Source organism: Pongo abelii, chromosome 23, assembly GCF_028885655.2.
Source record: "Pongo abelii isolate AG06213 chromosome 23, NHGRI_mPonAbe1-v2.0_pri, whole genome shotgun sequence".
NCBI classification, from domain to species: domain Eukaryota; kingdom Metazoa; phylum Chordata; class Mammalia; order Primates; family Hominidae; genus Pongo; species Pongo abelii.
Window position 1 is genome coordinate 49199624 of NC_085929.1, and position 24200 is coordinate 49223823.

Below are 24200 nucleotides of genomic sequence, written 5' to 3' on the forward strand. Positions count from 1 at the left end.
GTGGGTGCAGGGGAGATGGCGCTTTAACCCACTCAGGGCCAGAGGCTCAGCCGAGACTATCCAGGTGGGAACTTGTCCCTCCAGATGACAGGTGATGAAACTGAGGGAAGGGGAGTCGCCCTGGCAGTGAAACGGGATGGGCGCTGGGACCAGGTGCCCCAGCAGAGCCTCTCCCAAGCCCAGTTCCGCTCCCGCTCAGTCCTCAACCTCCCCCAGCTGGAGAGGAGGGAGGGGAGCCTGCGGATCCGAGGCGAGCGCGGAGGCCGGGCGACTCCAACCGGCTCGCGCTGTGCCCAGCTCGTACCCAGACCGTTTCCCGCACGGGGAGGGCCCTTCCCGCTTCTGGGCAGGTCCAAATCCTCACCCTTCCTAAGGCCGGCGCCGACGCTTCCAGCCCGGCAGAGCCCCCTCCTGCCGGCCGCTCTCCATCCCCTTCCCCAGTCGCATCCGCTCCGGGGCCAGCACCGCCCGACGCCCAGGCCTACCCCGGACGGAGGGGCGCGACTCGCCCACGGTGGCCGGGCAGAGCCTGCCTCGAACCCGGCTTCTCCCCGACGCCCCCTCTCCAGCCCCGGGACCCAACCGGGTGGGGCTGCCCTCGAGGGCTCCGGAGCCAGGCGCGTCCTGCCCGCGAGGGCCGGGGCTCCGGGTCCAGCCGCCGCGCTCCACTTCGGGGCGCAGCTGGGGTGGAGGCAGTGGCCGGGACCGCCGCGCGGGGTTCGTGCGCGTACAAATGTCGCCTCCAGAACAGGTGGCCCGGGCTAGGGCGGCGGCCCAGCCCCTCCGCCCCTGCCCCTGCCTTCCCGAGGCGCCTCCTCCCCACTGCGAGCCGCAGGATCCACCAGGAGCCCCCGCCCCCCGCAACCTCGGCGCGGCCCCTCGTACCTCTAGCTCCAGCGGCGGCGGACAGCGGGGCCCCGGCGGGCGGGCGGCGCAGCGGCCGGAGGGCAGTGCCTGGGGCCCAGCGGGTGGCAGCACCGCCCCTCCGGCCCGGGGCGGGGTCAGCGCCGCCCCGCCCCGCCCGTCCCTCCCTGCCCTGCGGGTCCCGGTCCCCAGAGCCCCTGCTGGGTCCCCGCGACCCCGCCCGCTCGCCCTCGCTCCTCCCCGGGTCGGGTGCGGACCGTCCCCAGCCCGCCGGCCAACAGGTAGGGAGCGCTCCCCGGCCTCCGCGCCCCAGTACTACGGGTTACCATCCCGTCTTCCCCATTGAACTGATGAGAAAACTGAGTTTCAGAGGGTTGAGTACCCCGATATTCTGCAGTGGAGAAGGGACGCTGTCACCCCTGGGACCCGGGTCGGCCTGATCCCACCGCCTCCTGCCGGGACCGTGCTAAGGGCGTTGCCTGCATCACCCCAGTGTTTGCGGAATCCCAGTTATTTGCTGTATCCCTAACGCCGCCCTGTCCTTTCTCTACTCCTTCTCCTCCTCACTCTCACGTCGCCCATCTTCACAGCATATTGCTATTGGTAATTTGTTCAATGTGAGGAATTGGAATGTATCACACACAATTAGTGTATCATAAAACTGTATTTTATTCTCTTTGGAACATGCCATGTTTCCAGCATGTCACAGTCCTAGTGCTTTTAGTTCTTACTCCTCTGGGACAACAAAGACTGCAAAAAACGAAACCATTGAGTGACTTCTTGAGTGCTGACGCCCATCCTCTCACTCAGCCGATGACCCGGTGCCCAAGCCACTGAGAAAATGGAACCTCGATCCTAGCCCTGAGAAAGAGCCTGGCACTCAATGGGTGCCCAATAAATACACTTCGAATGAAGGAATCAGTAGAAAATTCCCACCAGCTCCCCCACCCACCCGCTGAGGTAGCACCCACTCCCTTCCCTCCTGGGACCGGGCTGAACCCGTCCAGCTCCTGGCCAAGACGACCCCCTCCAGAAGATCCCGACCCTTCAAGCCAAGACCGATCCTGAAACCCTGCCTTCTCTCCGCTCTCCCTGGGTCATTCCCATCACAGGCTGTTACTTCTTCCATCTTAAAACGGAAACAAGAGGCCCGGCAAGCACTCACGTCTGTAATCCCAGCACTTTGGGAGGCCAAAGCAAGCAGATCACCTGAGATCAGAAGTTCAAGACCAGCCTGGCCAACATGGTGAAACTCCGTCTCTACAAAATACAAAAATTAGCTGGACATGCTCACTTGAACCCAGGAGGCAGAGGTTGCAGTGAGCCTAGATCATGCCACTGCACTCCAGCTTGGGTGACAAGAGCCAGACTCTGTCTCAAAAAAAAAAAAAGAATGAATGTGGACCCTTTCTCCACTGGTAATACTCTTTTTTTTTTTTTTTTTTTTTTTTGAGAAGAGACTCGCTCTGTTGCCTAGGCTGGAGTGCAGTGACACCATCTTGGCTCACTGCAACCTCTGTCTGCTAGTTTCAAGTGATTCTCCTGCCTCAGCCTCCTGAGTAGCTGGGACTACAGGCGTGCACAACCATGGCTAATTTTTGTATTTTTAGTAGAGACAGGGTTTCACCATGTTGGCCAGGCTGGTCTTGAACTCCTGACCTCAAGTGTTTCACCCGCCTCAGCCTCCCACAGTGTGGTGATTACAGGTGTAAGCCATGGCACCTGGCCCACTTGTAATACTTTTAATGCTTTTGCTTTATGTTGGCTTTTCCATGATCACAAATGTATTTTTCAGTGAAACTTTGTATTGCTACCCTAAATGGAACACCAGTATCTCAGAGACTAGAAGGCAACAGTAAAAATAAAACTAAAACAATGTTATAAAGCCCGGGTAGGTCCTGTTGCCCCTCCAAGAGCTGACCTCCTCCTGCCCTCTCCTTGTTAAAAGGAAGATTCATCCCAGCACTTTGGGAGGCCGAGGCGGGCAGATCATGAGGTCAGGAGATGGAGACCATCCTGGCTAACAAGGTGAAACTCCGTCTCTACCAAAAATACAAAAAAATTAGCCAGGTGTGGTGGCAGGCGCCTGTAGTCCCAGCTACTCGGGAGGCTGAGGCAGGAGAATGGTGTGAACCTGGGAGGCGGAGCTTGCAGTGAGCCGAGATCACGCCACTGCACTCCAGCCTGGGCGACAGAGTGAGACTCCATCTCAAAAAAAAAAAAAAAAGGAAGATTCGAAAGGTGTAGAGAGATACTCAAGGCAGATCAGCACCCAGCAAAGACTTGCCCCTGGACTTAAGCAAAGGGATTAAAAGAGAATTGAGAAGGGAATGTCTTTCTTACAATAGCCATCACTGGAGTTGTGCCCAGACCCACAAGCTCTTCCTAGCTGTGCCTGGGGAAACGGCCTCCTTGCAGCTTGTTAATCTCACAACCCTCTGAGGTCACCCTGTTATCCCCATTTTACAGATGAAAAAAATGGAGGCTGGGCCAGGCCCAATGGCTCATGCCTGTAATCCCAGCACTTTGGGAGGCCAAGGCAGGCGGATCATGAGGTCAGGAGATCGAGACCATCCTGGCCAATATGGTGAAACCCTGTCTCTACTAAAAATACAAAAATTAGCCAGGCGTGGTGGCATGCGCCTGTAGTCCCAGCTCCTCGGGAGGTTGAGGCAGGAGAATCACTTGAACCCGGGAGGCAGAGGTTGCAGTGAGCTGAGATCGTGCCATTGCACTCCAGCATGGCGACAGAGCGAGACTTCATCTCAAAAACAACCAAAACAAATGGAGGCTGTTGGCTGGGTGCGGTGGTTTAAGCCTGTAATCCCAGCACTTGGGTGGCTGAGGCAGGCGGATCACCTAAGCTCGGGTGTTCAAGACCAGCCTGGCCAACATGGCGAAACCCCATCTCTACTAAAAACACAAAAATTAGCCAGATGTGGTGATGCCTGCCTGTCATCCCTGCTACTCAGGAGGCTGAGGCAGGAGAATTGCTTGAACCTGGGAGGCAGAGATTGCAGTGAGCCGAGATCATGCCATTGCACTCCAGCCTAGGTGAGAGCGAGACCCCGTCTCAGAAAAAAGAAAAATACTGAGCCCAAGATGGAAATTAACCTAAGCTCACAGAGGCTGAGGCAGTAGGATCATTTGAACCCAGGAGTTCAAGACCAGCCTGGGCAACATAGAATGATCCTATCTCAAAATAAAGGTAAGAAAGAAAAAGACAAGCAGAGGCTGGAATTCAAATTTGCCTGACCCCCAAAGCCCCAGCAGCCTTTGAGGCCAAATTATTTTCTAGCCTGACCTGTCCTGACTGTAGCGGGAGCTTCAGAAGCCAGGGCATGAAGGAGGAAGCAGGGGACAAAAGAGCCTACGTGTCTGACCTGCCCTGGCCTTAGTTCACCCATCTGTGAAACCCTGCCCTGGAAGCACAGTCTGGCCCATGTTGCCCTGGGCTCTCCTGACCCCCGGAGCACCCCCTCCGCTTCTGAGCCCCGTGCTCCCCTCTTCCCTCCCTCCTAGCACCCTGGCAGGTCCCTTTCCTCCTAAGGTTGAGCACAGAGGCTCCGAGAGGAAGGGAAGGCCTGGCTCGTGGCTGGCTTTCTGGTTGGAGATAGAGAGCCCTGGGATGCTTGTAAAAGAAGACAGTGATCTGCCTGGAGTTGAATCTGCCTCTCTTAGCAGGGTGGGTGTGGGCAGATTTTTTCTTTCTTTCTTTCTTTGAGACACTCTTACCTAGGCTGGGATTCATTATTAATATTATTACTATTTAGAGACAGGGTCTCACTCTATTGCCCAGGATGGAGTGCAGTGATGTGATCGCAACTCACTGCAGCCTTGACCTCTCAGGTACAAGTGATCCTCCTGCCTCAGCCTCCTGGGTAGCTGGGACCACAGGTGTGCACCACAATGCCTGGGTCTTTTTTTTTTTTTGAGATGGAGTTTTGCTTTTGTCATCCAGGCTGGAGTGCAATGGCGCAATCTCAGCTCACTGCAACCTCTGCCTCCTGGGTTCAAGTGATTCTCCTACCTCAGCCTCACGAATAGCTGGGATTACAGGCGCCCGCCACCATACCTGGCTAATTTTTTTGTATTTTTAGTAGAGACAGGGTTTCACCATGTTGGTCAGACTGGTCTTGAACTCCTGACCTCAGATGATCCACCCACCTTGGCCTCCCAAAGTGCTGGGATTACAGACGTGAGCTACCACACCTGGCCTTTTTTTTTTTTTTTTTTTTTTTTTTTTTTTAATTTTTGGAAGAGACAGTGGCTCCCTATGTTGCCCAGGCTGGTCTTGATCTCCTGACCTCTAACGATCCTCCTGCTTTGGCCTCCCAAAGTGCTGGGATTACAGGTATGAGCCACCTCGCCCAGCTTCTAGGCTGAAATTCTTTTCTTTTTGAGTCTTGCTCTGTCGCCCAGGCTGAAGTGCAGTGCAGTGGCGCGATCTCAGCTCACTGCAAGCTCTGCCTCCCGGGTTCATGCCATTCTCCTGCCTCAGCCTCCCAAGTAGCTGGGACTACAGGCGCCCGCCACCATGCCCGGCTAATTTTTTTTTGTATTTTTAGTAGAGACGGGGTTTCGCTGTGTTGGCCAGACTGATCTCGAACTCCTGACCTTGCAATCCGCCCGCCTCCCTGCCTCGGCCTCCCAAAGTGCTGGGATTACAGGCGTGAGCCACCGCGCCCAGCTAGGCTGAAATTCTTAAAGTCTTTGAACCAATGGGTTTCTCTCCCATCAGTAAACTGAAGCTGGTTATCTGGTTGTGAATGTTGAATAGAAAACCTGTGGCCACTTTGGTCTACCTGCAATAAGGGAAGGATAAAGCACTGGCATATTTACTGTTGGGGTGAACTCCCACCACTTGCTAGGCCCTTTCCAGGGGCACCCCTTACCCAGGAGGACCCTGGGGCTTAGGGAGCCAGGCACAGCCTTGCCTAAGGGCCCTCCGTTAATAGGTCTCAGTCCACAACTCTTAGTCCTGGCTAAGACAGTGGTCCTGGAAGGTGGTGGGCTCCCTGCAGCCCCACTGGGCCCATGTTCCAAAGCAGATTTCATATCCACATGGGAAAGAACAGTCTGACAATTTGCATGGTTCGTGGTGTGGTGGCTTTCCAGCAATTTATTTCAACAAGCATTTCCTGGGCCCTAGAGAGGAAAGGCAGGATGTCAACATCTAGACCACTGCTCACGTGGGAGGGGAGGTTCTGTGAATGACTCCATAGGGCTCTCCTGGCAGAAGGAACAGCACAGGCAGAGGCAAGGCACAGGGCCCGTCTCCTCTCATCCCCTCTGTGCCTGCTCTCATTGATCACCCCCCCTCTGGCCTCTAGCTCCAACTTTCTGATGGACAGGGATCTTTCTTCTCTCTGCCAACTGTCTGGTAACAGCACACTAAATACTTCCTGAGGAATTCCACCTGGGTTTGGTGTGGTTGACCTGTCCCCAGCTCCAAGGCGGGCCTGTGAGCTAGTTTAAGGCAGTGGCTCCCTTGACATAAGTAACTCCATCTTTTTTTCTTTTTGAGACAGGGTCTTGCTCTGTCTTCACTGCTGCAAGCTCTGCCTCCCAGGCTCAAGCAATTCTAGTGTCTCAGCCTCCCGAGTAGCTAGGATTACAGACACTTGTCACCATGCCTGGTTTTTTTTTTTTTTTTTTTTTGGTATTTTTAGTAGAGACGGGGTTTCATCATGTTGCCCAGGCTGGTCTCAAACTCCTGACCTTGGGCAGTCTGCCCGCCTCAGTCTCCCAAAGTGCTGGGATTACAGATGTGAGCCACTACACCCAGCCTCTCTTTCCTCTTGATGTTAAGTGTGATTTTGTTGTGGAATGTTTAATCTGTAACATTTATATATAGACTAAGCACACTACTATGTATGCTACTATGTATGGTTTGCAGTATTGACTGACTTGTGGAGTGGCTTGAGCCTGTGTGCCTGTGGCTCTGACTACCAAGTAAATGGGAAGCAATGAGAATGCCTCCTTGGGAACGCCATGGAGCTCATGGCTCTTGTGATTGAAACACAAAAAATCTGCTAAAATCCTGACATTGTGGAAAGACACAAACGTGGGCCTGGTTATCTCTGACCGCGGACTGTTCACAACACCCAGCCAGAGACTGGTCCAGAGATGATGTGACCCACATGGTCTTAATGATAGAAGTCTGGGACAGAGGTGTGTCCTCTTCTGGATGGCTTCTAGGTGTGTTGTCTTTTTCCGGACTCGGTGATATCTCATTGCCATATGAGGGGAGGGCCCATCACAGAATAGAGCCCAGTCCTCCATGAATGGAGCTGGTTATACACACAGAACTGAGTCAGGGCATCCCTGGAGCCATGTCCAGCTGGGCCTGACCTGGTGATCTCCCTGCTTCCACCTCCACCTGGGCTTTCCTGTTACATGGTTTGGTTTAACCAGACGAGCTGGATTCTTTCACTTTTTTTTTTTTTTTTTTTAGACAGAGTCTCCCTCTGTTGCCCAGGTTGGAATGCAGTAGCACGATCTCGGCTCACTGCAACCTCGGCCTCCTGGGTTCAAGAGATTCTCGAGCCTCTGCCTCCCTAGTAGCTAGGACTAAAGGCGCACATCACCACATCCAGCTAGTTTTTGTATTTTTAGTAGAGACAGGGTTTCGCCATGTCTCCAACCCTGGACCTTAGGTGAACCGCCCATCTTGGCCTCCCAAAGTGTGGGGATTACACACCCGGCTTCTTACTTTCCCTTGTAGAAGCAGGAATTTTGATTGATACACTCTTATGGGTACTGGCACTTTCCACTCCACCCATGAGCAAGCTTGAGCCTCTCCCATCCCAAGAAGAGGACAAGAAAACAAAAAGCAAAGCAAACACTCCTCCCTCCACCCTGTGACTGCCAGCTCTCTCCTCCTGTCAGCCAGATTTCTCAAAGGAATCACCTCCACTCGCTGTTTCTGACCCTTCCTTCCCTGTCTTCTTCATCCCCTTCTTCTCTGCTTCCTGTCCCCTGCTGAGCCAGCCAGTGTCACAGTGACTCCTGTGGCTTGCCCCTGTCCATACAGAATTAACAATAACAATGTTATTAATGTCTATTAACAAAACTGCAGACTGAAGGAATTTACTGTCAATTTATGACTTTAAAAGTATAAGAGTTATTTCTGGCTTTGGTTGTTTTTGTGTTTTTTCTTTTTTTTTTTTTTTTTTTTTTGAGACAGAGTCTCACTGTCTCCCAGGCTGCAGTGCAGTGAAGATACAATCTTGGCTCACTGCAACCTCCACCTCCTGGGTTCAAGCGATTCTCCTGCCTCAGCCTCCTGAGTAGCTATGATTACAGGCATGCACCACCACGCCTGGCTAATTTTTTGTATTTTTAGTAGAGACAGGGTTTCATCATGTTGCCCAGGCTGGTCTCGAACTCCTGAGCTCAGGCAATCCTCCCACCTTGGCCTCCCAAAATGCTAGGATTACAGACATGAGCCACCGCGCCTGGCTTCCGGCTTTGTTTTTGACAAGAGTTGCCTGAAAGCCACAATAGCTCCTTGCCCACCCCCAGTCTCATGGGCACCTTGGTACCCAGATATAAGTCTCTTAGACCCTTATCCACTAAAGGAAACCAGGATCCCTTGGAGCATATAAAAAAAAAAATTAGGCCACGTGCAGTGGCTCACGCCTGTAATCCCAGCACTTCGGGAGGCTGAGTCGGGCGGATCACAAGGTCAGGAAATTGAGACCATCCTGGCTAACACGGTGAAACCCCGTCTCTACTAAAAATACAAAAAAATTAGCCAGGCGTGGTGGCGGGCGCCTGTAGTCCCGGCTACTCAGGAGGCTGAGGCAAGAGAATGGCATGAACCTAGGAAGGCGGAGTTTGCAGTGAGCTGAGATCGTGCCACTGCGCTCCAGCCTGGGCGACAGAATGAGACTCCGTCTCAAAAAAAAAAAAAAAAAAAAAAAAATTACAATGGCCCAGAATGGCCTGGGGTGGCCAGAAAGGAAGGCCACACTCACACATGTTAGGGGAATATGGGACAGGCAGTGGAAACAACCAAAGTCTCCCCAGAATCAGCCAAGCTGTGATAATATGAACATGAAAAATTATTCCCTGGCCGGGCACAGTGGCTCACGCCTATAATCCCAACACTTTGGGAGGCTGAGGCAGAAGGATCATTTGAGCACAGGAATTCAAGACCAGCCTGGGGAGCATAGTGAGACTCTACCTCTACAAAAAAAAAAAAACAAAACCCGGGCACAGTGGCTAACACCTGTAATCCCAGCACTTTGGGAGGCCGAGGTGGGTGGATCACAATTGAGGTCAGGAGTTCGAGACCAGCCTGAACAACATGGTGAAAACATGTCTGTCTCTACTAAAAATACAAAATTTAGCCCAGTGTGGTGGCGCATGCCTGTAATCTCAGCTACTCGGGAGGCTGAGGCAGGAGAACTGTTTGAACCCAGGAGGCGGAGGTTGCAGTGAGCTGAGATCACACACCACTGCACTCCAGCCTGACATGACAGAGGCTCCATCTCAAAAAAAAAAAAAAAAAAAAGAGTTGTAATATAAGAAAGATGTCTGCGGGACTAGGTATGGAAAAAAATAAATACGAAAGATGATTGTCATATGACTTGAATTTTTACTGAGCTTAATATGTGGGGGTGCATTAGTCTGTGCATTTTGTTTCTTTTATTATTGTTAACATATTAGGCCGGGCGCGGTGGCTCACGCCTGTAATCTTAGCACTTTGGGAAGCTGAGGTGGGCAGATCACCTGAGGTCAGGAGTTTGAGACCAGCTTGACCAACATGGAGAAACCCTGTCTCTACTAAATATACAAAATTGACCAGGTGTGGTGGTGCATGCCTGTAATCCCAGCTACTCGGGAGGCTCAAGTTTGTAATCCCAAGGAGGCAGGAGAATCGCTTGAACCCGGGAAGCAGAAGTTGCAGTGAGCCGAGATCACACCATTGCACTCCAGCCTGGGCAACAAGAGCGAAACTCCATCCGAAAAAAAACAAAAAACAAAAACAAACAAACAAAAAACAGTAAAGAGATCTGTTTGCTTTCTTTTTTTGTTTTTTGAGATGGAGTCTCGCTCTGTTGCCAGGCTGGAGTACAGTGGTGCGTTCTCAGCTCACTGCAACCTCTGCCTCCTGGGTTCAAGTGATTCTTCTGCCTTACCCTCCCAAGTAGCTGGGATTACAGGCACGCGTCACCACGCCCAGCTAATTTTTCTGTATTTTTTTTAGTAGAGATGGGGTTTCACGGTGTTTGTCAGGCTAGTCTTGAACTCCTGACCTCATGATCCGCCTGCCTTGGCCTCCCAAAGTGCTGGGATTACAGGCGTGAGCCACCGCGCCCAGACTGATTTGTTTGCTTTCTATCTGTGTAATCAGAAAAGAATAAACACAGAGCTCTGGGCTGGAGCCCTGAAGAGGCAGAAACTGCACCAAGGAAAGCAAGCACAGACTCATGGGCACTGGTAGCTGCATACAACTACTAGGCAGACAAGGCTCTGCCAGGTATTCAGGACAGGGGCCACCCCTAGTTTTCAAGGACAAGGAGGATTCAATAGAGAATGTCCAAAATGACTAAATAGGCCATTGCAATCCCAGCAGAGGCAGTCAAGTCCTACGTTCCAGCCAAGGACCAACAGTCAAACATCCAGATCCAGTGACCTCAGCTTCTCTTGGAAAATTATTCCAAACATGGGAAGATACCAAAATCCCATCACTGGTCAGGCAGGGTAGCTCACCCTGTAATTCTAGCACTTTGGAAAGCTGAGGCAGGAGGATCGCTTGAGCCCAATAGTTCAAGATCAGCCTGGGCAACATAGCAAGACCCCTGCCTCTACAGAATATAAAAATTTTGGCCAGGTGTGGTGGTGTGTGCTTGTAGTCCCAGCTTCTTGGGAGGTTGAGATGGGAGGATCACTTCAGCCCAGGAGGTTGAGGCTACAGTGAGCTGTTAGCCATTGCATTCCAGCTTGAGTGACAAAGCAAGACCCTGTATCCAATAAGTAAATAAGTAAATAAATAAATAAACAAACTCCCATCACCGAAGTCCTAGGGAGAAATCAAAAGATCCCTAAGAAGATAAAAGCAAGGATAGAAATGAGAAAGCATTGTCTGGGCACGGTGGCTCATGCCTGTAATCCCAGCACTTTGGGTGGCCAAGGCTGGCACGATCATGAGGTCAGGAGTTCGAGACCAGCTTGACCAACATGGTGAAACCCTGTCTCTACTAAAAATACAAAAATTAGCTGGGCATGGTGGCAGGCGCCTGTAATCTCAGCTACTTGGGAGACTGAGGCAGGAGAATTGCTTGAACCTGGGAGGTGGAGATTGCAGTGAACCGAGATCGTGCCACTGCACTCCAGCCTGGGTGACAGAGGGAGACTCTGTCTCAAAAAAAAAAAAAAAAAAAGAAAAAAAGAAAAAAGAAGTGAGGAAGCACTGAATGACCCCCGGGCCTTGATGTTTCAGGAGAGTGTTAAGTGTAAAAGTATTGTTATGGAAGTCAGCCATACAAAATCTGTCATTGCAGTTTAGATCATGTATGGGAGTTTAGTTAATTAAGTTTGTAATCAAGGTTGGAATACTTAAGAAATTGGATTTCGAAGTTTTGTTTTTGAGATAGAAGAGACCAGCCGGGTACAGTAGCTCAAGCTTATAATCTCAAGACTTTGGGAGGCTAAGGTGGGAGGATCACTTGAGGTCAGAAGTTCGAGGCCAGCCTGGGCAACATGATGAGACCCTGTCTCTACAAAAAATTTTTTTAAATTATCCAGGTCTGGTGGCGCACCTCTGTAGTCCCAGGTGCTTGGGAGGCTGAGGTAGGAGGATTGTTTGAGCTCTAGAGGTCAAGGCTGCAGTGATTCATGATTTTATGCTACTGCACTCCAGCTTGGGCAACAGAGCAAGACCCTATCTCAAAAAAAAAAAAAAATGGTTGTTGTTGGTTTACTGGTGTTTTTGTTGTGGTTATTGGTTTGTTTTGTTCTTTGTCTTGTATGATTCAGAAGGTTTTTGTTTGTTTTGAAGAGACTGAATCTCACTATGTTGTCCAGGCTGCTCTCAAACTCCTGCCCTCAAGGAATTCCTGCCTCAGTCTCCTGAGTAGATAGGACTACAGGCACCAACCACTGTGCCCAGCAGTTGTTTTTTATGACACAAATAAGTGGATACATTTTCTTGGTAAAAGCAAATTATACTCTTTTGTTTTTTTGAGACAAGTTCTCACTCCAGCCCCGGCTGGAGTACAGTGACATGATCACAACTCACTGCAGCCTTGCACTCCTGGGCTAAGTGATCCTCCCACCTCAGCCTCCCAAATAGCTGGGACTATGGGTGTGCACCACCACACCTGTCTTTTTTTTTTTTTTTCTTTCAGAGATGGGGTTTCACTATGTTGCCCAAGCTGGTCTCAAATCCCTGGCCTCAAGTGATTCTCCTGCTTCAGCCTCACACAGTGCTAGGATTACAGGCTTGAGCCACCATGCCTGGCCTGAGATCTCTCGATAGCAACAACTCCATCAGCAAATGCAATGGTGGTTCACAGGCTGTCCCTCTGACCTGCTCGTGTATTTGATAGTTGGTCATGAATTCTGTGTCCTTGGCCTCCTGCCTCTCTGACTGGTCGAGGACTCCTCTCAACCCACCCTTCCCGTGCTGGAGCCCTGGCCCTTTGGCAGCCCCCTCTCTCCTTGCCTCACATTTCCCGGGTGGTCTCCTACATAGGTGGTCTGGCCCCCAACCCACCCTGGCCTCCTTCCAAAGCTGAGCCCTAGTCCAGCCCACAAAGGAGTTGCTGGTGCCCAGAGCCACGGTCTGCTTGACCTTTTTTTTTTTTTTTTTTTTTGAGACAGTCTCACTCTGTCGCCAGGCTGGAGTGCAGTGACGCTATCTCGGCTCACTGCAACCTTTAACTGCCTGGTTCAAGCAATTCTCCTGCCTCAGCCTCCCGAGCAGCTGGGATTACAGGCTCATGCCACCATGCCCGGCTGATTTTTTTTGTATTTTGTTAGTAGAGACGGGGTTTCAGCATGTTAGCCAGACTGGTCTCGAACTCCTGACTTTGTGATCTGCCCACCTTGGCCTCCCAAAGTGCTGGGATTACAGGCGTGAGCCACCGCGCCTAGACTTTTTTTTTTCCAGTTTTAGAAAGATCAGGCTGGGTATATACACTGGGTATATACACAAAGGAATATAAATCAATCTACTATAAAGATGCATGCACACGTATGTTTATTGCAGAACTGTTTACAATAGCAAAGATATGGAACCAGGCTTCCATTTGGGGCTGGGCGCAGTGGTTCATGCCTGTAATCCCAGCACTTTGGGAGGCCGAGGCTGGCGAATCACCTGAGGTCGGGAGTTCAAGACCAGCCTGACCAACATTGACAAACCCTGTCTCTACTAAATCCAAAATTAGCTGAGTGTGGTGATGCATGCCTGTAATCCCAGCTACTTGGGAGGCTGAGGAAGGAGAATCGCTTGAACCTGGGAAGTGGAGGTTGTGGTGAGCTGAGATCGCGCCATTGCGCTCCAGCCTGGGCAACAAGAGCAAAACTCAGTCTCAAAAAAAAAAAAAAGAAAAAAAAAAAGACATGGAACCAACTCAAATCCCCATCAGTGATAAATTGGATAAAGAAAATGTCATGGCTGGGCGTGGTGGCTCATGCCTGTAATCCCAGCACTTTAGGGGTCCGAGGCGGGCAGATCACGAGGTCAAGAGATTGAGACCATCCTGGCCAACATGGTGAAACCCATCTCTACTAAAAATACATAAATTAGCTGGGCATGGTGGCGTGCGTCTGTAGTCCCAGCTACTCAGGATGCTGAGGCAAGAGAATCACTTGAACCCTGGAGGCGGAGATTGCAGTGAGCTGAGATCATGCCACAGCACTCCAGCCTGGCGACAGTGGGAGACTGTCTAAAAAAAAGAAAAGAAAAGAAAATGTAGTACATATACACCATGGAATACTATGCAGCCATAAAAAAGAATAACAGGCCAGGCTCCGTGACTCACACCTATAATCCCAGCACTTTGGGAAGCTGAGGGGGGTGGAACACCTGAGGTCGGGAGTTTGAGTCCAGCCTGACCAACATGGTGAAACCCCATCTCTACTAAAAATAAAAAATTAGCTGGGCATGGTGGCGGTCGCTTGTAATCTCAGTTACTTGGGAGGCTGAGGCAGGAGAATCACTTGAACCCGGGAGGCGAAGGTTGCAGTGAGCGAAGATCATGCCACTGCACTCCAGCCTAGGCAACAAGAGTGAAACTCCATCTCCAAAAAAAAAAAAAAAAAAGAATGATGTAGTGGCTTACGCCTGTAATCGCAGAACTTTATCAGAATCGCAGAATTATGCAGAATCGCAGAGGCAGGTGAATCACCTGAGGTCAGGAGTTGAAGACCAGCCTGACCAACATGGTGCAACCCCATCTCTACTAAAATACAAAAATTAGCTGGGCATGGTGGCGGGCACCTGTAGAGACTGAGGCAGGAGAATCACTTCAACCCAGGAGGCGGAGGCTGCAGTGAGCTGAGATCGCGCCACTGCACTCCAGCCTGGGTGACAGAGCCAGACTCTGTCTCAAAAATAAAATAAAATAAAGACATCTCTTTTGTGTCATTTTGGTGGAATTTCGGGAGAAAGTGGAGGTGGCTGCTTCGTATCTGACCTCCATCTCTGCTGGCTGTGTGGGAGGGATTATCGTCCCATTCTACAGATGAAGAAACTGAACTCTGGAGAGATTGCCTGACCCACCGACGTCGTGTGACATGGCACTGAGTCCACCTGCCTCTCCTTTCTCTCCAGTTTGCTTGGCAGGCCCTGGCTGTAACTCACTGGCTGTTCAGCACAGCAAAGCGTGCAGCCGCTGTGCCTTGCTGGAGCCCCTGTGAGATATACTGAACAATGACAACAGCTATGAGGAGGCGTTTTGCAACCACCAAGTGCTGTGTGGATGTTGACTGCTGCACAGATTCTGCCTGATAACTGAAGCCCAGGCCTTAGGGTCACAGTGACCTGGGGTTGGATGCTGATACAGCCCAGGGCTAAGCCTGTGACATTCTTGAGCCTGGAAGGATGACGCAGGCCCCTGCTGCATGCACTGTTGGAAGCATTACCTGAGATGACGCAAAGCACCCAGCACATATGTGACTTCCATTATTGTCTTCTTAGACGGTCCTCAGAACTCTAGGATGGTGGCTTAGGCTCTGGCATGCATCAGGGTCTTCTAGGAGGGCTTGTTAGCACACAGATGGCTGGGTGCTATCCCTGGGGCTTCTGATTCAAGTCTGGGGTGGAGCCTGAGAATTTGCATTTCTTTTCTTTCTTTCCTTCTTTTTTTTTTTTTTTTTTTGGAACGGAGTCTTGCTCTGTCACCCAGGCTAAAGTGCAATGGTGCAATCTTGGCTCACTGCAACCTCCGCCTCCCGGGTTCAAGTGATTCTCTTGCCTCAGCCTCCTAAGAAGCTGGGATTACAGGGGCCCGCCACCATGCCTGGCTAAGTTTTGTGTTTTTAGTACAGATGGGGTTTTACCATGTTGGCCAAGCTGGTCTTGAACTTCTGACCTCAGGTGATCTGCCCACCTCGGCCTCCCAAAGTGCTGGGATTACAGGAGTGAGCCATGGTGCTCGGCCTGTATTTCTTTTTTTTTTTTTTTTTTTGAAAAGGAGTCTCACACTGTTGCCCAGGCTGGAGTGCGGTGGTGTGATCTCAGCTCACTGCAACCTCCGCCTCCTGGCTTCAAGCAATTCTCCTGCCTCAGCCTCCCGAGCAGGTGTGATTACAGGCATGTGCCACCACGGCCGGCTAATCTTTTGTATTTTTGTAGAGATGGGGTTTCACCATGTTGGCCAGGCTGGTCTTGAACTCCTGACCTCAAGTAATCCACTCGCCTCAGCCTCCCAAAGTGCTGGGATTACAGGCGTGAGCCACCACCTCTGGCTGAGAATTTGCATTTCTGACAGTGCGTAGTTAAAGCCGGTGCTGCTGGGCTGGGCGACCTCGCTTTGAGAACCACTAGCTAGGACTTTCTGGTGTGCAGCAGGGTGAGCCAGCCTGGCACTGGGCACTGTTGGACTCTGTCCTTATAACCACCCCCAGCCCACGTGGACTGTGAGAGGGTGGGAGGGATCAGCAGAGAGCTGGCAGCCTCTGTCCTCACCCCTCCAGGCCACTGCCTGATGGGGGTACCTCTCTCACAGAACGGAGACCCAAGGCCTTACTCCCAATCTGTCCTAACCCCGGGAGCCCCTGAGTCCCAGTCTCCTGGGACAGCCAGGGTTAGGATGCTGAGACTTGGGTTTGCCTTCCAGTTCTGCCCCTCCCGATGCAGGGACAGCAGTGGGTCAGCCTCCACGTCCATCTCAGAGCCCACAGGCTCTGTCTGTCTGCTCTGTCCCACCATTCCCTGCCCTCCACCGTGACTTGATCATATGATGGGGCATGGCCTGTTTTTGCCTCTCAGCCCCACTTACCAGGAGTTCCTGGAGGGCAGGCTGGGGTTCCATTCAAGCCCAGGACCTGGAAGATACTAGGTACTCAGACAGTGTTTGATGAATTAATGAATGAGTGAGTGAGTGAGTGAATGTGTAACTAAGCAGTTATTTTTAACTGCCTAGTTATAATTAACTTCAAAATTCATTTATTTTTATATTTTTTTCTTTGTTTTTGAGATGGAGTCTCGCTCTGTCGCCAGGCAGTGGCCCGATCTCAGCTCACTGCAACCTCCACCTCCCAGGTTCAAGTGGCTCTCCTGACCCAGCCTCCTGAGTAGCTGAGATTATAGGTGCGTGAGCCACTGCACCCCACACCAAAATGCATTTTTAAATTTTCTTTATCTTTCTCTTGGGTTTCAAGATGTAACTTTGTAACAAATTGCAGAAGCCCCTTTTCCCTTAGCCTTGAAACAGACTCCGGGTCTCTCCCCTTTCCACCATCTATACTCCCCTCACATTTACCTAACTTCATGTTGGTATCTGATTATAAGCCTTAGAAGCTCCAGGGCTGATCTTCAGACAGGCAGACCAAGCCTGGAGATACAGCTGCAAAATTCCAGAGACGACCTGAAGATGGCTAATTAACAACCCGCCCAGTCTTGAGATGTTGCCAGCCCATGCTCCAGGTGGACTGGGACCCAAGATAGCCTCAGGAATAGGACACATAGAGGTTGTACTCAGCACGTTCCTGCATATACCTTCCTTATCAAGTTTTCTCTTTTCTTTTTTTTTTTTTTGAGATGGGGGTCTCACTGTGTTGCCCAGGCTGGAGTGCAGTGGTGTGTTCTCTGCTCACTGCAACCTCCACCTCCTGGGCTCAAGTGATGACCCTCCTGCCTCACCTGCTCCAAGTGGCTGGGACTACATGTGTGCACCACCATGCCCAGCTAATTTTTTTGTATTTTTGTAGAGACAGGGTCTCTCCATGTTGCCCAGGCTGGTCTTGAACGCCTGAGCTCAAGCGATTCGCCCACCTCAGCCTCCCAAAGTGCTGGGATTACAGGCATGAGCCACCACCCCTGGCCAGTTTTCCCTTTCTAAACCCTTGCTTTCCCCCTCCAAATTTGAAGTGGTTGCTTCGGATGGGAGTCCGGCCACTTCCCCATTGCTAGTTTTGGGAGTTCTGAGTAACAAGATCACTTTCTTCCTTTTTTTTGAGACAGAGTTTCGCTCTTGTTGCCCAAGCTGGAATGCAATGGTGGGATCTCAGTACACTGCAACCTCCGCCTCCCAGGTTCAAGCGATTCTCCTGTCTCAGCCTCCCAAGTAGCTGGGATTACAGACATGCACCACCACACCCAGCTAATTTTGTATTTTTAGTAGAGACAGGGTTTTGCCACATTGGCCATGCTGGTTTCGAACCCCTGACCTCAGGTGATCCACCTGCCTCGGCCTCCCAAAGTGCTGGGATTATAGGCATGAGCCAAAGTGCCTGGCCAAAATCACTTTCTTTCTACCAGATCTCTCACTCTTGTAAATTGGACTCTGTGGGCATCCGGACCTGTGTTTGGTTACAAATGAAGTGAGCTTTCTTCAAAAGTCAGCTCACATGGGGCTTTCTACCTCCAAGTGGTTTTGTCAGAGGCATGGAAACCAGAGCAACTCCCACCTTTAATAGGACCTGGGTAAAATGAGGCTGAGACCTACTTACTGGGCTGCATTCCCAGATGGTTAAGGGATTCTAAGCCACAGGGTGACATAGGAGTTCGGCACAAGATACAGATCATAAAGACCTTGCTGATTAAGCAGGTTGCAGTAAAGAAGCCAGTCAAAACCCACCAAAACCTCCGGTCGCAGTGGCTCATGCCTGTAATCCCAGCACTTTGGGAGGCTGAGGCGGGCAAATCATGAGGTCAGGAGATTGAAGACCAGTCTCAACTCTGTCTCAGAAAAACCAAACAAAAACAAACAAACAAAAAAACCCCACCAAAACCAAGATGGCAATGAGAGTGACCTCTGGTCATCCTCACGACTACACTCCCACCAACTCCATAACAGTTTACAAATGCAATGGCAACGTCAGGAAGTTACCCTATATGGTCTAAAAAGGGGAGGCATGAGTAACCAACCCCTTGTTTAGCATATAATTAAGACATAACCAGCTGGGCATGGTGGCTCATGCCTATAATCCCAGCACTTTGGAAGGCCGAGGCTGGTGGATCACTTGTGGTCAGGAGTTCGAGACCAGTCTGGCCAAAATGGTGAAACCCCATCTTTACTAAAAATACAAAACTTAGCCAGGTGTGGTGGCAGGCGCCTGTAGTCCCAGCTACTCGGGAAGCTGAGGCAGGAGAATCGCTTGAACCCGGGAGGCGGAGGCTGCAGTGATCTGAGATCACACCATTGCACTCCAGCCTGGGCAGCAGAGTGAGACTCCGTCTCAAAAAAAGAAAGAAAGAAAAACATACAAATGGGCAACCAGCAGCCCTTGGGGCTGCTCTGTCTATGGAGTAGCCATTCTTTATTCCTTTACTGTTTTTTTTTTTTTCTTGAGGAGTCTCACTCTGTTGCCCCAGGCTAGAGTGCAGTGGAGAGATCTCGGCTCACTGCAACCTCTGCCTCCCAGGTTCAAGCAGTTCTCCTGCCTCAGCCTCCTGGGTAGCTGGGATTACAAGCGCGCATCACCATGCCCGGCTCTTTTTTGTATTTTCACTAGAACGTGGTTTCACCATGTTGGCCAGGCTGGTCTTGAACTCCTGACCTCAAGTGATCTGCCAGCCACAGCCTCCTAAAGTGCAGGGATTACAGGCGTGAGCCATTGTGCTCAGCTCCTTTACTTTCTCAATAAACTTGCTTTCACTTTATGGACTCACCCTGAATTCTTTCTTCCGGGAGATCCAAGAACCCTCTCTTGTGTCTGGATCGGGACCCCTTTCCTGTTAACAGTTTCTTTTTTTTTTTTTTTTTCTTGAGACGGAGTCTCCTCTGTCGTCCAGGCTGGAGTGCAGTGGCGCGATCTTGGCTCACTGCAAGCTCCGCCTCCCAGGTTCACACCATTCTCCTGCCTCAGACTCCTGAGTAGCTGGGACTACAGGCGCTCACCACCATGCCTGGCTAATTTTTTGTATTTTTTAGTAGAGACGGGGTTTCACCGTGTTAGCCAGGATGGTCTAGATCTCCTGACCTTGTGATCCACCCGCCTCGGCTCCCAAAGTGCTGGGACTACAGGCTTGAGCCACCAGGCCCAGCCAATCCTGTTAACAGTCTCAACCCCCTTTTTGGTCTCTTAAAACGGACCAGGCTCCCCACGTGTGAGACATTCAGGTAGACGTCTAGTCCTCACTTGAGCTTAGTTCAACCCTTGAAGCAGGTGAGCTGGTTACTGTTCCCGGTCCACAGATAAAGGGATTGGAGTTAGGGGGGTGAGCTGTAATCACTGATGTGAGGCAGATTGATTCACAGCACAAAAGGCACACAGGTTCATCAGGGGTGCATGCATGCGAGCCCTCACAGTGAAGACCCAACCTCCCAACGCGGTGCAGAAACTTCCCAACCACCTTGAGGTTGCAGAAAGAATGGGGGCTTAGATCCTGGTAAACCAGGGGAAGGAAGGAGAAGAGAGGAATTCTGTTGTGGGGCAATAAATGACTGCCAGGGAGAAGGATTAAATGGGGAACCAATATTAACTTTTTTTTTTTTTTTTTTTTTTTGCATATTAGTAGAGATGGAGTTTCACCATGTTAGCCAGGATGGTCTCGATAGTCTGACCTCGTGATCTGCCCCCCTCAGCCTCCCAAAGTGCTGGGATTATAGGCACCGAGCCCGGCCTCAGAGATTAATTTCTAAATCGTTCTCTTTGGAATTTAAACGACCCCTGGAGACAGTCATTGTCTTGGAAAGAATGTGTTCAGGGGGCGGGCGAGGTGGCTCACGCCTGTAATCCCAGCACTTTGGGAGACCGAGGCAGGCAGATCACGAGGTCAGGAGTTCGAGACCAGCCTGGCCAACATGGTGAAACCCCGTCTCTACTAAAAATACAAAAATTAGTCAGCCATGGTGGCACGTGCCTGTAGTCCCAGCTACTCAGGAGGCTGAGGCAGGAGAATCGCTTGAACCTGGGAGGTTGAAGTTGCAGTACGCTGAGATGGAGCCATTGCACTCCAGCCTGGGCGACAGGGCGAGACTCAGTCTCAAAAAAAAAAAAAAAAAAAAAAGAATCTGTTCAGGTGTGGCTGCATTTTTGGATAATGACGTAACAGGGAGGGAAAAATGTCAGGCCTCTGAGCCCAAGCTAAGCCATCATATCCCCTGTGACCTGCAGGTATACATCCAGATGGCCTGAAGCAACTGAAGATTCACAAAAGAAGTGAAAATAGCCTTAACTGCTGACATTCCACCATTGTGGTTTGTTTCTGCCCCGCCCTAACTGATCAACCTACTTTGTAATCTCCCCACCCTTAAGAAGTTTCTTTGTAATTCTCCCCACCCTTGAGAATGTACTTTGTGAGATCCACCCCTGCCCGCAAAACATTGCTCCGAACTCCACCGCCTATCCCAAAACCTGTAAGAACTAATGATAATCCCAACACCCTTTGCTGACTCTCTTTTCGGACTCAGCCTGCCTGCATCCAGGCGAAATATGAAATAAACAGCCTTGTTGCTCACACAAAAGCCTGTTTGGTGGTCTCTTAACAGGGACACGCATGACAAAAAGAACAGCTGTTCTTGGCGGGTGAGTCCCATCTTTAGGTAGACCGGGGGAAAAGTCTCTTCCTGCATTGCCGATCTCTCAGGGTTGTTAATTTTATTTATTTATTTATTTATTTTATTTATTTATTTATTACGAGTCTCGCTCTATCGCCCAGTCTGGAGTGCAGTGGTGCATCTCGGCTCACTGCAAGCTCCGCCTCCCGGGTTCACGCCATTCTTCCGCCTCAGCCCCCCAGTAGCTGTGACTACAGGCGCCCATCACCTCACCCGGATAATTTTTTGCATTTTTAGTAGAGACGGGGTTTCACCGTATTAGCCAGGATGGTCTCGATCTCCTGACCTTGTGATCCGCCCGCCTCAGCCTCCCAAAGAGCTGGGATTACAGGTGTGAGCCATTGCGCCCGGCCATTATTTTTATTTTTATTTTTTTGAGACGGAGTTTCAGTTTTGTTGCCAGGTTGGAGTGCAGTGGCATGATCTCAGCTCACTGCAACCTCCATCTCCGGGGTTCAAGTGATTCTCCTGCCTCAGCCTCCGGAGTAGCTGGGATTACAGGCCTGGGCCACCACCCTCAGCTAATTTTTTTTTTTTTTTTTTTTTGAGACAGAGTCTCGCTCAGTCGCCCAGGCTGGAGTGCAGTGGCTTGATCTCCGCTCACTGCAAGCTCCGCCTCCTGGGTTCACACCATTCTCCTGCCTCAGCCTCCCGAGTAGCTGGGACTACAGGCGCCCACCACCATGCCCAGCTAATTTTTTTGTATTTTTTTAGTAGAGACGGGGTTTCACCGTGTTAGCCAGGAAGTTCGCGATCTCCTGACCTTGTGATCTGCCCGCCTCGGCCTCCCAAAGTGCTGGTATTACAGGTGTGAGCCACCGCGCCTGGCCACTTGGCTAATTTTTGTATTTTTAGTAGAGATGGGGGTTTTTACCATCTTGGTCAGGCTGGTCTTGAACTCCTGACCTCAGTTGATCCACCTGCCTCAGCCTCCCAAAATGGTGAGATTACAGGCATGAGCCAGGGCACCCGGCCTAAGGGTTTTTAATTCAAATGCTCATTATAGCAGGGAGTCATATTTTGGGGTGTGATATTTTGATTTCCTTCAATGGGGATGTCACAACTCAGACCCTCCCCCTTCCTGGCTCTTCCATCTTGGGCAATAAGCTTTGCAGGGGGTGGGCTGATGCCAGGGAGTCTGGAAGCCGGAAAGGCAATTGGTTTATAGTGGATCAGGGTGGAGAGGGCACACCGGGCAGAGGGAACATCTTGTACAAAGGTGGGGGGGTAGGAGCAACCATGCAGGGAAAGATGGTGAGTTTGATTTTGACATGTCGTATTAAGGTGCCTTGAGCAACCTCCAGGCAGAGGGCTGGCTCAGTGACAAGGATGTAGGTGGCTGTGATTGGCCTGCGAGGCCCCCAGAGGAGAGGAAGAGAAGGAGTGAGAGACAGGACAGAATCTTGAGGGAGAGGAGAGTATCGGGCAGCATCAGGCCCCGGCAGGGTTTAGGAAGATGATGGCTGAGTGTGTCCCTCAGGCTCGGGGACTCGTAGGTCTTTGGCCTCCTTGTGGGGTAGTGGTGGGGGCGGTTTCAGTGGGCAGCACGGAGAGATCAGACCTCGGCAGGAGAGATAGCAGGTGTAGACCACTCTCCTGAGAAGCTCGCATGGCCTGGAGCCCAGGGTGATGGGGTTTTTGCTGTTTGTTTTGTTTCCAGGTGTAAATATCCTTGAACACTGAATTAATGAGGATTCTCTTAGTTGCAAATTTCAGAAATCCACTTGACATTCACTCAGCCACAAAGAGGATTCACTGGCTTGTGGAATTGCCAAGATTCCAAACCGAATATTCGGACAAGCAGGAACTCCCCAAGCCTAGTGCTCCAATGCGCCCACCACTCTCTTCCTGTCCGCTCCTCATCTCTGTTTTTGACAGACTAGCTCTCCGTGGGAGTGGGAAGACAAAGTTCTCTTCTGCATTTTGTTTGCAAAATCCCAACTCTGGGTTCTGTTTGGTTCTCCTTGAGCCAATCAGCTGGGTGCAAGGTAGCAAAATCCCCGATCTGGACTCAGATTGGTCCCCTTGGGTCTGCTGGCCCTCGCGCTCTGGGTAGGGGCTCCTGCATGTCCTCGGTAACGAAGTGCTGTGTGGGTCAAAGCATCCTCTCTCTCCTAGGGTCCTGGGAGGACCCTGCAGGCCCAGCAGTGGCCATCCTGGGTGGCAGGAGATTGAAAAGCTGTGAGGCCTGGGGCAGGGGACATTCAGACTGGACTTGGACTGGGCTGGGGGCCTGAGCACCCTCTGTCATGGGTTCCAACCCCTACCCCCAGAGGACAGACACTTCATTCTTCAGTTTTGTCTGTGGCGGGGGTGGGGGGTGTCCAGCCCTGCCCCCGACCTGCACCCTTTCACCTTCCCCGCCAGGGGATCAGTAGTGTGTGTGAGTGGGGAGAAAGAGCCTCTGGGGGCCCCCTAGTGATTGAATCTTCAGAGCCTGAGGCAGGAAGGCTCTGGTGGGGAGGAGGGCAGGCATTTGGAGCAGAGCCCAGGCCCAGCCCCGGGGACAGACCATGGCGGCCCCTTTGGCCTCTCCCTCTAGGGGCCTCTATTCTTTCCATTGTTTGGCCTCTGTTTGCCCTAAAGTTACCTAGGAAATTACTTTGGGGGAGATTCCAGCTGATCTCAGCTGAACCCAGAGAACACTCACTTCAGCCTGGCAGGCTGGGCCTTGGAACATCCCTGGAGGCTGGGTGGGGCCCTGGCAAGGCCTGGAGCATGAGAGGGAAGTCAGGAAGTGGCGGGGAGGACGTGGAGAAAGAAAGAGGATGAAATATTAATAGCAATAAAGAGACACAGACGCTGGGCGCCCTGGCTGATGCCTGTTATCCCTGCACTTTGGGAGGCCGGGCGGGAGGATCACTTGAGGCCAGAAGTTTGAGACCAGCCTGAGCAACACAGTGAGACTTTGTCTCTAAAAAAATTAAAAAATAAAGGCCGGGCGCGGTGACTCACGCCTGTAATCCCAGCACTTTGGGAGGCTAAGGCGGGCGGATCACGAGGTCAGGAGATCAAGACCATCCTGACGAACATGGTGAAACCCCGTCTGTATTAAAATACAAAAAATTAGCCGGGCGTGGCGGCGGGCACCTGTAGTCCCAGCTACTGCAGAGGCTGAGGCAGGAGAATTGCTTAAACCTGGGAGGCGGAGGT

The 24200-nt window shown here is 51.3% G+C and overlaps 1 protein-coding gene and 1 long non-coding RNA gene across 8 annotated transcripts in view; one reads left to right on the forward strand and one right to left on the reverse strand.

Moving 5' to 3' along the window:
* A4GALT (alpha 1,4-galactosyltransferase (P1PK blood group)) overlaps nucleotides 1-1383 on the reverse strand; it is a 26542-nt gene extending 25159 nt beyond the window's left edge. For 4 of the 7 annotated variants that reach the window (XM_009234442.3, XM_063722691.1, XM_009234443.3 and 1 more), the window contains exon 1: nucleotides 886-1021. The gene's annotated coding sequence lies outside the window, so the exon portion shown is untranslated. 7 annotated transcript variants of the gene reach the window in all.
* LOC134761172 (uncharacterized) lies at nucleotides 908-20936 on the forward strand. The gene is made up of 3 exons (XR_010139476.1): nucleotides 908-1145; nucleotides 16521-16633; nucleotides 20605-20936. It is a non-coding gene; the product is annotated as an uncharacterized LOC134761172 (long non-coding RNA).
* The last annotated feature ends 3264 nt before the right edge of the window (nucleotides 20937-24200 follow it).